Raw genomic sequence first — 13,424 nt, forward strand, 5'->3', positions numbered from 1 at the left:
AAGCACAATCGGGGGAGTGGCAGAGGGAGAGGGAGAAGCAGGCTCCTTGCGGAGAAGAGAGCCTGGACTGGATCCCAGGACTCTGGGATCATGACCTGAGCCCAAGGCAGACACTTAACCAACTGAGCCACCCAGGTGCCCCGGGGCTAAGATCATTCTTCAGTGAGTTTATCTTATGCATCAAAATGGGACATGGCTGGTATAAGAAAATGGAGAAAGCCTCCTTTATGCCTGACTAGTCATACAAAGTTTAAAGAGTTTTTAATTATTCCCCATTTTCTGGTTGTGACCCAGTAAATGAGACCCTTTGTCTAGTGTTACAGAGGGCAGCATTTTAAGTAAGTAGAATGATGGCAGCTACTTTGAAAGGAATGAAATTCATTTTTGGGTTTTAGGTGTGCTATGTTAGAGTTTCAAAGTCAGTTCATAATCATCTTTCACGTGATGTCAATAGACATTTGACTGAATATTTTCTGGGAAGTTTGAACATGAGCAAATCTAAAGCAGGGATTTGATTTGTAGTCAAATGGGATAGGGCATGAGGAGGTCATTTGAAACATTTCTTACAAAAAGTTGTACCTGTTTCTGAGACTGTACCGTCCAACTCAATCAAGTTCCACACTCCCAGTTTTTTTCTGACTGAGCCATGGCACGAGGTTGACCTAATAAGTAATCTGTTCACACCTGATGGTGCACAATTGTTGCTCCTGCTGGCATGTTGAAGTCAGGCTACTTCAGTCACAGTGTGATGTGTTCAAGGCCTGATAAGTTGGCAGACATGGGACCCTCTCCTGCCAGGCCATGCCTACAACCTCCCGATATGGTATCACACCTTTGTCTGAGGATGCCAGCCTTGGCTCTCAGGGATCCATGAAGCTGGCAAGAGGGACATGAGCTGGAGTTAGATCTCATTTTAATGAAAGATAGAGATTTCTGGAATTCTTCATAAAAATAATGCCAGGAAAAACACAGTAACCCTCTTCACTGACTTGCTTCACTTTTAGCTATTTCTATGAACCTCTCTACTCATCCTCTTTTGTCTTTATATACCTTTTATCCATTGGTTTGGGATGGCTTAAATTCCAATTTTCTACACCACAGAAACAGAAAGCCACCAAAACTCCATATTAAAGCCATATTTTAGATTTTAAAATGACCAGATAGCCATTTTTTTTAGTAGCAGTGAGGTAAACCTTAAAAGAGAGGGCAATCCTAATTAATAAATAAGGAGATAGAGGCTGCTGGTCTTGTGTGTTGCTTTGCTGCTGAGAATTACATAGTCACAAAGAGCAACCATTACCAGGGAGTTTTCCAATATGAAGACAGTTACAAACTGCTTAACATGGATGCTTTGCTTCTTCTGGCTTCACAATAATCCTGAATGTCCTCGATTTATCTTCTTCCTATATTTCATATCTACCCTTTAAAGGATGTTAAAGTCATGGCCACAAAGTAAAAGTGACCTCTACTACTGAGTGTTCTCCAAAGACTTTCGGGCCTTTTTTCTTTTACACAGAACCTGGCGTTGAAAGGAAGTCTGAAGGTCATCAGTTTCAAGCTTTAGATGATAAGACAATGCTCTTGGAATATCCTTGTGTGATGAGTAGTTTCCAGGGTATCTCAGACACTACTACATGCCTTCTTCAATCAAAGAGGCTTTCAAAGATCACTTTAATTTCTAATCTAGTCAGGTTTCCAGTAACTTAGAGGTAGAATATCCAGGTAGGTTTCCAGGTGGCAAGGGCCAGTTTGACATGGCTTGATTCACTGCCCCTCATGTGGAAGGGTTACAAGTCCTTGTCTCCCTGACATTAGGCTTGGTCACATGACTCATGATGTCCCTTTCTATGGAAAGACTGTACTAATCTAAAGCTTGAATTGAGGTTTGGTCACATGAATTGTTTTGGCTGATGAATGGGTATAAAAGTGATGAACATCCCTTTCAGGCAGAAGCTCTAAAAGATATTTGGTGACTCTGTCATCTCCCTTTGCTATAGAACTGATATTAATGTATCTCAGATATGCTGCTTCTGGAGTAAAGCTGTACCTGATAAGCAGCCATTCATGTGAATGAAAAAATAAACTTATCTTTGTTTTCCTAAACACTGAGATACTGGGGTCAGCTGTTACCACAGCATAACTTAGCCTAAGCTGACTGGTACAATCACTTAACACTGGCTGGCACCCTCTAGCAGGAACTGAAAAATAAAAATTAAGCCAATCATTGGGCTGGTCAAAGAATGGGGTGGGGATGAGGAGAGCTTTAGGAATGTTGGCCCAGGAAGAAAGACTTATTTACCAAAATTTGGGATCCAAAAACATGAGCTACATGGGTAAGAAGGGGAAGATGTAAAGTCAAGGAGCTAAAGCAGAAATCCATTTATTCATGCATTCATTCCTCATTCAACAAGTGTTTATTGAGCAGTTAGAATTTTCTAGGCTATAGTCTAGTGTTGGGATGAAAGTAGTGAACAATAGAATGTGTTCATTTTGTTTACCACCATACACTCAAATGCCAAGAATAACCCTGAGACTATTTTAGGAACTTAACTATTCAACAAATAGTTTCTTAGAATGATAGGACACCTGATAGGAGTGAGATCTCATGGTGAATGCCAGACTCTGGTATCCCAAATGAAGACTTAAAGTATAACATGGTTTGATGAGCATCCTACATTTCCCAGCATGAGTCCCAGCCGTAGTTACGATCCTATACTAGAGCTCCAGGTGCCATGAAGTCAGCAGTGGCTGGGTGCTAAGTGCTGTGCCCCTGGATGTTCCTGACAGAACCTGGAATGTATCATGTGGAGACATTCCTAGAGGAATTCCGTGTTTAAACTGATTCAGCACTCATTGAGTGGTTCTATCACAGGGGGAGAAGGGCAAGAGTATTGTTGATAGGATTTGATACAGCTGTGTGCCTTCATTAATTATATAACCATGGGTAAGAGTAAGTTGTTGATATTTCCTGAGTTTGCTTTTTTTTTTTTTCAGTTGACCTTAATGGTATTTATGGTATAAAGTTGTCGTGAGGATCAAGTTAGATAATACATGTAATTCATAGCTAGTAGTGACCACTTCCTAAGGGATAATAGTGGACAATATCCACAGTCATTGTGAGTGTCGTAATTATCATTATTCCCATTTGAGTGCCCTGGTCTCCCTAGCAGCTTGACCAGGTGGCTTGGCATTATGGAATTTTGCTTGCTGTACATGGCTATATAATCTAATATAAATATGAATATGAACATAAATATAATTCAACTCTGGATTTTATCTATCATATAACTGAAACCTTATTTTCTCAATAATTTTAAATTGAGGACAGTAGCAGGAGAAAGGATTAAAGGTGACCATTTGTTATGCAAAACAGACAGTCGGCTTTGGATTTCATCCTGCCCCACTTTGACAACAATAGCACTGTGCCAGGGGCTTTGGAAATATAAGAATGAAGCAGATACCCTCTAGTTCCATCCATGTCATTTCAAATGGCAAGATTTCATTTCTTTTGATGGCTGCGTAGAGGGTATTATGCTGAGCAAAATAAGTCAATCAGAGAAAGACAATTATCATATTATCTCCCTGATAGGAGGAATTTGAGAGTCAGGGTGCAGGGTTTAGGGGGTAGGGAAGGAAAAAAATGAAACAAGATAAGATCGGGAAGGAGTCAAACCATAAAAGACCCCTAATCTCACAAAACAAACTGAGAGTTGCTGGGGGTGGGGGGTTAGGAATAGGGTGGTTGAGTTATGAACATTGGGGAGGTTAGGTGATATGGTGAGTGCTGTGAAATGTGTAAGCCTGACGATTCACAGACCTGTACACCTGGGGCAAATAACACATTATATTTTAATAAAAATAATTAAGAAAAAAAAAGAAAAAGAAAAGAAAAGAATGAAGCACATAGGCACTGACCTCCAAGAATATTCATTGCAATAAAAGAAATGAGACATAGACATTAAATAAAATAGGAATTATAAATATCATTAAAAGGGGGTAGTAATACAATCTGTAGTTCAGAGGAAATAGATTACATCCAAGTAGGAAGGCCTCATGGATGGAGTGGCAGGAGAGGTGGGATTTGATGTAGGAAATATTGGGGTACGGAGCCAACAGCCAAGAAAGAATTCTTGAGACATCTTCAGTGAAAAAAGGTGGTTTTATGAAAGGACAGGGACAGGACCCATGAGCAGAAAGAGCTGCACTGGAGTCATGAGGAGTGGCCCACTATATGCTTTCAAGTTGGGAGAGGGTTAGGGATATCGAAGGTCTTTAAGGAATTTTGGAAGCAAGGTTTCTAGGATTTTGAGGGAGCTAGCTATTGTTGGGAAAAGGTCATTTATTACTGTCTAATAAAACCTTAGTCATGAGGCACTTCAAATGTGTTTCTGTGGGCGTATGCTTGGGGGATGATTGCCAACATGTATCTTGGGGGTAGAAATAAAGGATGTTTTAAAGGAATTTTTATATGTTAAAGAAGACTTACAGGATCCGGAGAGTGGGGATAATGTCAAGCTAAGATCGCCTTTTGCCCTTAGCAAAGTATTCACATGGAGGCAGCTGAGCTCCCGGAGGAAGGTCGCTCTGCCTGTTTCCAGGACTTCTCAATGGGTTGTAGGCAGCCAGGAAATTAATTTTTTTTTCTTTTCCCTTTGTTTCCTATATCAGGATTCATTTTGAGTAAGTGAAAATGGACCTGCAGTTGGGGAAGAAAGAACAGCTTAGGTCAATTCGTGGAGAGACTTTGTGACAGACAGCACACCCCTGGAAATAGACCCTGAAATGGAGATCTGTGTGCTTTATTTTACATTCACTGGGGTGTGCTTATAGGGGCATCTCTAAGGGAGCTGGGAGTGAGAAAAGCAGAACTGGCAGAAGAAGTAGTCTAATGGGGAATAATGTAGCTACAACAGAGGCCAACCCAATGCTGACGTGACAAACAAGGCAAGGTAAAGAGGAAGTATAAGAAGGGACAGAGAAGGGCAAGAGAAGTAAAGCAGAAGAGCCTCCTTTAAATCAGTGGAGAGGATTTCCAGAGGCACACGTGGCTGCTCCACAGATATTTGTTAGATAAATGGACTGTGAAAAAAATGACCAAATAAACAAGGTGAATCCTTTCAGTCACAAGCCTTTTGTTTTCTGAGGGCCAACAGATCTGAGTTTATTTCCCCCACAAGTTAGTTCACTGACAGCAAAGAAGTAGAGTCTTCCTAGGTGCCCAACTCTGAAGAATGATATTCTCTAGCCATCTGTCCTCCTCAGGTAAATGTTAAAATGGGAACTCTTTCTAGAACTCTGTCAGAATTCCCAAAATATCGGGAAGCCTACTGAAGCTCTAGTGGTCTGGTTCTTTCTTCTTGGTGTATCTCCTAGCTTCTGGGAGAATGTGGTCCCCTAGAAGGGACGGTAGGCCAGCTGATGGTTGGGATGTTTGCTGAGAAGAAGGGATATTACTTTCTGAGGTGCTGCCAAACTATGGGCCTCCTGAGGGGAGGTACCTATACTTCATCTCATGCTTGAGGATCCAGAGCTGTGCAGGCATGTAACACAAAATGAATCTCTGTCCACCTGAGCCCAGTCACCTGTGTAATATGAGACACTCCTTATTAGCTGTACAAGCTGCTTCAAGGCACCAGCCATACCCACTAGTCCCAAAAGTTATATAGCACACTTCAGTCTAGACCTGGAACTTCAGTGAAAGTATGAAATTTTATAGGTAACTAATGACTTCATGATTTTAAACAATTGTATAAAGAAATTTCCTTAAGACCAAGATGACCCACTTGATAGACTACCCAAAACAGACAGGTGGGTTTTCCAATCTGCTAGAATCTCTGAGTTGTTCTTCTCATACATCTGGAGCTCTGGAAAATATAGCAATTTCCACTCCAACCATACTTATTGAACTAGGGAATTAACATAGGTCTTGGGAATTGAGCTGAGGGGGCTACGATTTAACTTAAGAAATCAATACCCCCTACGTGGCCCCCATAAAGACATTTGAAAATCATACCAGTGGTTTAGGTACTGATTTGATCCTGTTTGAGGCCCAAGAAGGAACTCACTGGGAGAGAATTATAAAGGTCAGATCTTCATTTGACTGATTTTAGAGAAAGTTGTAAGTATCTTAGACTATCTTCCTAGAGGTTGTGTGAAGTAAGGTTCAATAGAGGATAATGACTATAAGATATTAATAGCATCTCTTTTCTTTGTAGTTTGTGTAGAGTAGGTCTAACTACATTGATCAGTCCTCTCATTGTAAAGTAGTTATTGGTATAGAGGTAGGTACTTCCTTTTATTTTTTTGCATATTCAACCTGTTACTCTTATGGTGAAAGGCACTAGAAGTCCTTACAGAGGAATGACTTTCTGTACAGACTGACTGAGTTAGTAGCCATTCGTATAAAAAAGGAGGAGAATCCACATAAAAAATCTCATTCTTAGTTTCTCTTAACAGGTGAGTTCTAGAAACTACGCTGTATTCCTTAGTGGTCATATCTGGTTGGAGCTGAGTAAATGGCTTCTCCTTTAGCTGGTTTGTTACAGTCCTCATAACTGAGGTTTCTCTCATTCCAAGTTCTCAAGCATGTGTGAAAATAAATACAGTGTTCTCTCTGCTTGTTTCCGTTCTTACTTTTTGTTTTATTTTGTTTTTCCCAAGGAAGAAGAGCAAAGGGAGAGTGGATACCACAAGGTAACTAACTCCCTGTCACATCTCCTCCAGTTATTTTATATTAAGATATTAATATGTTTAATATTAGTAATTATTTACGTTAATATTGAGATGTATTGATTTTTACATAATTAGGTCATCAGATGCATCTTGTTTGATTTTCATGTTATCATATTAAAAAATCTATGACTGAGTAATTTCCCATAGTATGCAGGTACCATTACTCAGTTAACCATCTGGATCTTTTGTTTCTTGTCTGTTTGCCCTTCTGGGGTCAGTAGCTACCGATTATCTATGGGGATCTCCTACAGACTTCCAGTAGGGTAAACTCACCTTTCCATCCTCCAACCCAAGGTTCAGAGTTGTCAAGGATTGCATCCTGGCCAATCAGTGCCTTGGCTTCCCCTGGCCTCAGTGGTGGGTTGGAGAATGGATATGTCACCATCAAAGTCAGAGAATGATGAGGAGATATCTGCTGAAGCTTCTGGAACTGAAAGGGGTAAATCCTTTTCCTTTGCAGTGTCCCTGGGAAGGTGTCACTGAAACTCACATCTCCACTTGGCCACTGTATGAAGTACGGGACAAGGAGACCCACACCTACCCCCTGCACAAAGGGCACAGGGATGAATGACAGAAGAAACCAGGCCCTAGCAATTTCATGCAAGTCCTGCTCAAGTCTTTTGTGAGATCAGTCCACCTTGGGACTTTTCTGGTATTAGGGATAATTAATTTCATTTTGGGTAAGCCAGTTTGGTTCGGGCATTCTGTCACTTATGACACATAATTGGAAGGGATCGATTCAAAGTGACGAGAAATGGAAGGTGAGGAATTAGTAATATCTTCCCTTGCATTTCTGAGTTTCTAAGAGAATGGTATCTCTTTTCTTGCAAAACCTATGCATTTCTACAAACATGTTGTCTGAGATGGCAAAGCAGACTTTCTGCCCAGGTGAAATAATCAGAAATTCTTTAAATGATAAGAAAAGGAGTAATTGTGTTGCAAGGTCTGCATGGCTGGAACAACTCCATGTCACACTCCTCCTTTTTTTGTAATCCAAAGGGCATGGCGAAGGTCAGCTACAAGAGGAAGACATAATGAGAAATTTAATATGATCTTCTGCCTTTTAAGAACCAGCAAGTGGGTTTTCTTCCTTCCCCTTCTGCTCCCCGCCCCCTCGACAAATAGCGTATTCTCACTACACACAGAGTCTGGGGCTTGGCTTTCGTCACACGCTGACAGGTTTCTGTTTATCTTAAGTGAGAAATGGACAAAAGGAAACACGAAACAGATGAATGGGCAAAAGTATGAATAAACAACCCGGGCAGCTGAGTAGCAGATGGCTGCAGGGTCCCCATGACTAAACAAATTGCAAGATTTCTGGAAGGAGATGCTTGTTAATGTTTTTCTCAAGCAAAAGTTCAAGTGATAGAATAAAAATGACCTCATCGCTGACTGTAGCCCTTCCTTTGTAAAAAAGCAAAGAAAAGGTTTGAAAGGCATTGTGTTTTTTTTTAACTTTTTTTTTTTTTTTAAGATTTTACTTATTTATTTGAGAGATAGAGCTCACATGCACTAGAGAAAGCATGGGGGGTGGGGAAGGTCAGAGGGAGAAGCAGAGTCCCCATGGAGCTGAACCCCAAATGGGAGACTGGATCCCAGAACTCCAGGATCAAGACCTGAGCCAAAGGCAATTGCTTAACAACTGAGCCACCCAGGCGCCCAAAAGCATTATTGTTTAAGTCACTCATTGTGCTCTCATATTACAACATCTTTAACAGACCTCTGCCAGTGCTCTCTGTTGCAAATCTGGGGTACCAGAATGCCAAGAGCAAAATGACTCCGCTGGCCAACCGCATCTCCCCACCCTCCCCCTAGAAAAAGTTCTCAGAGAATGGCTCACAGGTACATAAATTGTAATGCACTCTATAAGAATTCCACGGTGAAGGTACAGAGCGATTACGTGCACTGTGAGAATGGCCAATGCCATGGGCTTTAAGAGCAGACAGACTCGACTTTGAATCCTGAGTGGTTTTACTCTGCCTTACTTAGCTTTTTGGAGCTGCCATTTTTTCTTGTAAACTTAAAATAATAATACTGCTACCTTTATTTACTCAGCGAACATTTATCCAAAGCAGTCTCTGGCCCTCAGACGCGGAAGGAAACGAGAAGGGCAAGGAAGAAACACATCCTTTCTCAGAGGCTGTGGTGAGGGTTCCTGCAGGGTTTACTGCGAAGGGCAGCTGTGGTTGGAATTTACACACCCTGGAGCCAGATTCCTGCAGGAAAATCACAGCTCTGAGCTTACTGTGTGACCCTGGGCAAGTTACTTAACTTCTTTGGGCCTCAAGTTCCTCCTTTGAAAGATGGAGCTAGTAAACAGTAGGCTAGTATGAGAATTAAATGAGATAATAATATATCCCCACATCTATTGAATCCTAAAGAACAAAATAAAATAACGTGCAAAGCACAGAGTGTGGCTCCCTATGGAGAAGAAGAAGAAGAAGAAGAAGAAGAAGAAGAAGAAGAAGAAGAAGAGGAGGAGGAGGAGGAGGAGGAGGAGGAGGAGGAGGAGGAGGAGGAAGAGGAGGAGGAAGAGGAGGAGGAAGAAGAAGAAGGATAAGAAGAAGAAAGAAAAATGCCTCATGCATTTGCTTCTGGTGGAACAGAGAGGCCCCACACATGTTATATGTTAAAACAGCTTATAATTGAGATTTTTGATTGGAGAGGAAGCTAAATATCACCAGTTAAAGATAGTAAGATGTCTCACCTTGAATTTGATCATTTTAACTTTGAATGCAATAACTGGACTGGAAAATCTAACAGGCTTTCAATGTAACTTCCATTTATTTAATTACTTGATCACATAAATTCATTATTAATTTTCTCAGTGGGCCAAGCTTATGTCAACCCAGCCTCTGGTATTTTCTGCCTGAATTTTGCAATGGGACAACCCAAGAACCCAGGCTGCAGATATAGGAAAATGGCTAGCTAGGGTTGAAGGCAGGGGAAGGGGTGGGGGGCTGTATGCCGCAGAACACAAAGTCAACCAACACTCAGTACTTCTAGGAAATCCTCTATGATGGCTTTTCAGATCCTGGATAGAGGCGCATGCCGTCTTTAGGACACCCATTTTGCCAGAGCCACTGTGAGTGAGAAGCCTTGGGTGCTTTCTTTTTTGCGCATGGGCGCTGGTGCAGATTTTTCAAAAGATCCCTGTCACTTGGGTAGAGGTAATGTTCACGCAGCTGCTGCATGGTGATCAGCAACGCTAAGAGACAGATCCATGTCCAGATTTAAGGGCATACAGGGCATCCCCAACCACTTGCAGGGTACTATGGAAAAGAGGCTTCACAAGGCACTGCTGGTGTAGTTTATGGTGCACCTGCCCTCACACTCGGGGTGAGCAGGGCGCACTGGGAGCGCGGCGCGGCTGAGATGCAGGGCCCAGCTTCCATAGCCCGTAACTACTCGGTTTCTGCCTGGGAGTCTCAGCTTTGGCTCTTATAGCACTGGAAATATCGTGCACCAGGGGTAACTTGGACTTGTGCCTGGTGGTTAGAACTCCGTCTTTTGATATTATCATTCATTTTTAAGATCTTTTAAGAAAAGGAGAGAGCATCACGGTTGCCTCCTGTCTCTGTGCCCTTTGCCAAGAGTTAAGTATCACAGCACTATGTTAAAGATAGGCCGGCCTTGTAAGTGCTACTCAGTACAATGAAATAGCACCTTCGTGAGTGGTACTTGACCCCAGAGAATCTAACATACAGCCAGGATGCAGTTGGGAAACATAAGTCTCTTTGCTAGGAGCATAAAGTTAGCACAGAATGTGGAGGCCTGAATTCCCCCCCACACCCCGCCACACACACACCTCCGCTCTGCACCCAGGTGTTCAGTGGCTCAGAAAGAGCATCCTCCTGCAGAGGAATGACATTGACTGCCCAGGTTCCCACAGCACTGAGTGTCTGCAGTGTATTACAGGTATTACCTGCCAAGCTCTTATCTTATGTTCTCTTCCCAACAAAACCCTAAAACCTTGTTTATTGTCCCTGATGTTTTAAGATATGGAAAATAAGAGGACAAACTCGGGTCCAAAGCCTCCTGGCTGGTGAAGGTTAAAATTGATATTCTGACCCCAGCCCAATGCTGTTAACTTTGGCACATGCACACTTGTTACTGCCTGTCACCCTGAATTTGCTTTCAGTGACACAAGCCAAGTGAGGCACATAAAAAGACTTTAAAGTACATAATTTATTCCAAAGCCAATTTCATAATTTTATTTATTTATTATTATTATTATTACTATAACTACTGTTCATTGCTGTTGTTTAATAACTGGCTTAACAAAAGATCACAAGAAAGAGCTCAATAAAATTTCTACAATAAGAAGCAGTTCCTGGTAGTGGCTCCCAAATAAGCCCCTGGCCACTGAAGTCCTCACAGTGGTTGTCAGCCGAGTCAGGGTCCCACCACACCTCTACCTCACCCCACCGCCCTGTGCTCCCAGCCAGATCTGTGACCCCTGCTTCCTTCAGGGCAACAAGAAGGAACCCACAGGAAAGGACTTGAGAGAGTATGTAGCTCTTCACTCAGAGAGGTAACGACATGACTGATGACGGACATAGATTAGGTGCCTCTCACCCACAGCAGCTTCCAGTCTCACATGTGTTTTAACTTGGCAATGAAGACAGGAAGGATACTAGCAGCCCCTGTGAGTGACCAGTGATGGCTGGTGAAGAAAAGTCACGTTGATTTGCCTACGAGGACCAACTTGGTCATGAGGGACAGTTAGCGAGGGAGACACTGATTCTGGAAAACAAAAGTGGGAAAAATGATTTTGTGTTTTATTACCAAGAACTTCCTTTATCTGCGGACACAGAATAGGATGTGAAGACTGTTTCCTCTATTTTCGGTTTGCATTTGGCGACACCAGATGGAAGAGCCCATTTGGTTCTCTGGTAGGGTTTTCCTTTCAATCATTTATACCCATGTAATGAGGACCTACTCTGTGCCAAGCTCTGTGCTACCAGCTAAGGATGTTAGAGTGAATGGTTTTTTCCCACCTGAGTCAGACAAGTGAATTAATCCCGTTGATAATAAATATTGAGAAAATGGACAGTATTCTCTGGGACAGACCAACCGATGTTAACAGTCCACCTCAGTATTTTGGTGATTTAGCATGTCACTGCCCCTTCAGTGGAAAGAGCCCTGCTCATCATGTATCATCATTATGAAACCCAAGCTCTTCTGCCCCAAGGCTTCACCTTCCTGTATGATCCTTCCCAGAGTTCTCTTCCTCCTGTTAGTGAATGGAAAGAGAGAAGGAGAATTGCCCTTAGAGGGATTTTTGGGGCTTCCCCCCAAAATGGCATAGATTATATCAGAATTCAGACATATGGACATATCTAAATGCAAGGGAGGGTAGAAAATATAAACTTGATGTATACAAAGCTATACAGGAGAACCTGAATATTTGTGCAATCTAGAAACTCTGACATGGAGTTATGTTCAAATACCAACGTCCTAACAGTTTCCCTGTTTTAAAAGGGTGGAAGTTACATTGGCTGAGGCCTTCCCAGTTAGTCATGGACCAAATCATCTCCCTTATTCCCTGTTAACAGCCCCATTTTGTTTGTTGGGCCCTGCCCCAGGTGTTAAGCTCTCAGTCTTCCAAACTTATCATGACTGATTCTATTTGGCTAACACAAGTTCTCAGCTTTTCTTGCAACTAATGGTGGCAATGAGATGTAGATAGATATCTAATGAGGGCTTCTGAGAAAACAGTTTCTTTCTGATAAAGGGGCAGGCCTGGAAAGTAAGCTTGCTATCATGTTCTCTTCACCTTGCTTCTTGCTTTTGCGTGTGGTGATAGGAACAGAATTTGGAACTGTGGCAGCCATTCTGAGACAATGAGGCAACAGCATGAGGAAAAAAAAAAAAATCATGTAACTATATGTACTCATTTGCCTGAGACAATCTCAGGTGAATCCTGCTGGCCCAGTATAATTTTTGATAATGCCCTTTTCATACTCAAAAGTGTTCTAAATTGGACAACAAATTCATGGTCAGTCCCAGAAAAATCTTGAGATGTTGAAGCTGATAGGAAACAGTGATTAACTTCAATGTTGTGGAGTGGCTGGCCCAGCTCTGGAAGATTTACCTCCTGATTTTGATTTTAAGTAAATAGCAGATGTCTCCTGTGTAAGCCTGTATTAATCCAGTTTGCTGTTACTTTCAACTAAAAGCTTTCTTTCTTGCTAGACTTATCTTCAAATCTGGGATTTTGGAGCCAACATTAGAGCTTGACCACTAATTTCAAACTACAGCCTTTTAAAGTTCTGAAGTTTGAGGGTAAGTTTCTCTTTCTGTAATTCCTGAATTGGCATGAGAATTACTGAAATGCTGCACAGAAGGCTTATTTTGTGGTATTTCCAATAGGAACCAGAAGTGGAAGTGTCAAAACTCTCACCAGGAAGCTTGTTACGAGATGTTCTACCCAAGCTGGCACCCTCAGGTAGTTTGGAAAGTACAAATAAGAGGTATAAAAAACTCTTCAATCCATCTGATTTTCCAACTCTTGGGATTTCAACTTCTCCAAGCAGATAGTATGCTTCTCATAAATCTTGAAAGGTTTAAATTAGAACATTTTCCTTTATTTTATCGTAAATACAGAACAAATTGTCAAAGAAATGAGGACTAGAATCCAGGGGGAATATGTGACACTTTGCTGTCTATTGAATATGAGAAGACTTACT

General features: G+C 41.8%; 1 long non-coding RNA gene across 2 annotated transcripts in view; it reads left to right on the plus strand.

Moving 5' to 3' along the window:
• The first annotated feature begins 2,847 nt into the window (after positions 1-2,847).
• The window catches only part of LOC131826810 (uncharacterized), a 43,378-nt gene continuing 32,801 nt past the window's right edge, over positions 2,848-13,424 (plus strand). For both annotated transcript variants that reach the window (XR_009351768.1, XR_009351769.1), the window contains exons 1-5: positions 2,848-2,944; positions 6,661-6,693; positions 7,193-7,493; positions 12,931-13,020; positions 13,108-13,183. This is a non-coding gene — a long non-coding RNA (uncharacterized LOC131826810). The remainder of the gene's footprint in view (positions 2,945-6,660; positions 6,694-7,192; positions 7,494-12,930; positions 13,021-13,107; positions 13,184-13,424) is intronic.

The sequence above is a fragment of the Mustela lutreola genome, chromosome 3 (assembly GCF_030435805.1).
Source record: "Mustela lutreola isolate mMusLut2 chromosome 3, mMusLut2.pri, whole genome shotgun sequence".
Lineage (NCBI taxonomy): Eukaryota > Metazoa > Chordata > Mammalia > Carnivora > Mustelidae > Mustela > Mustela lutreola.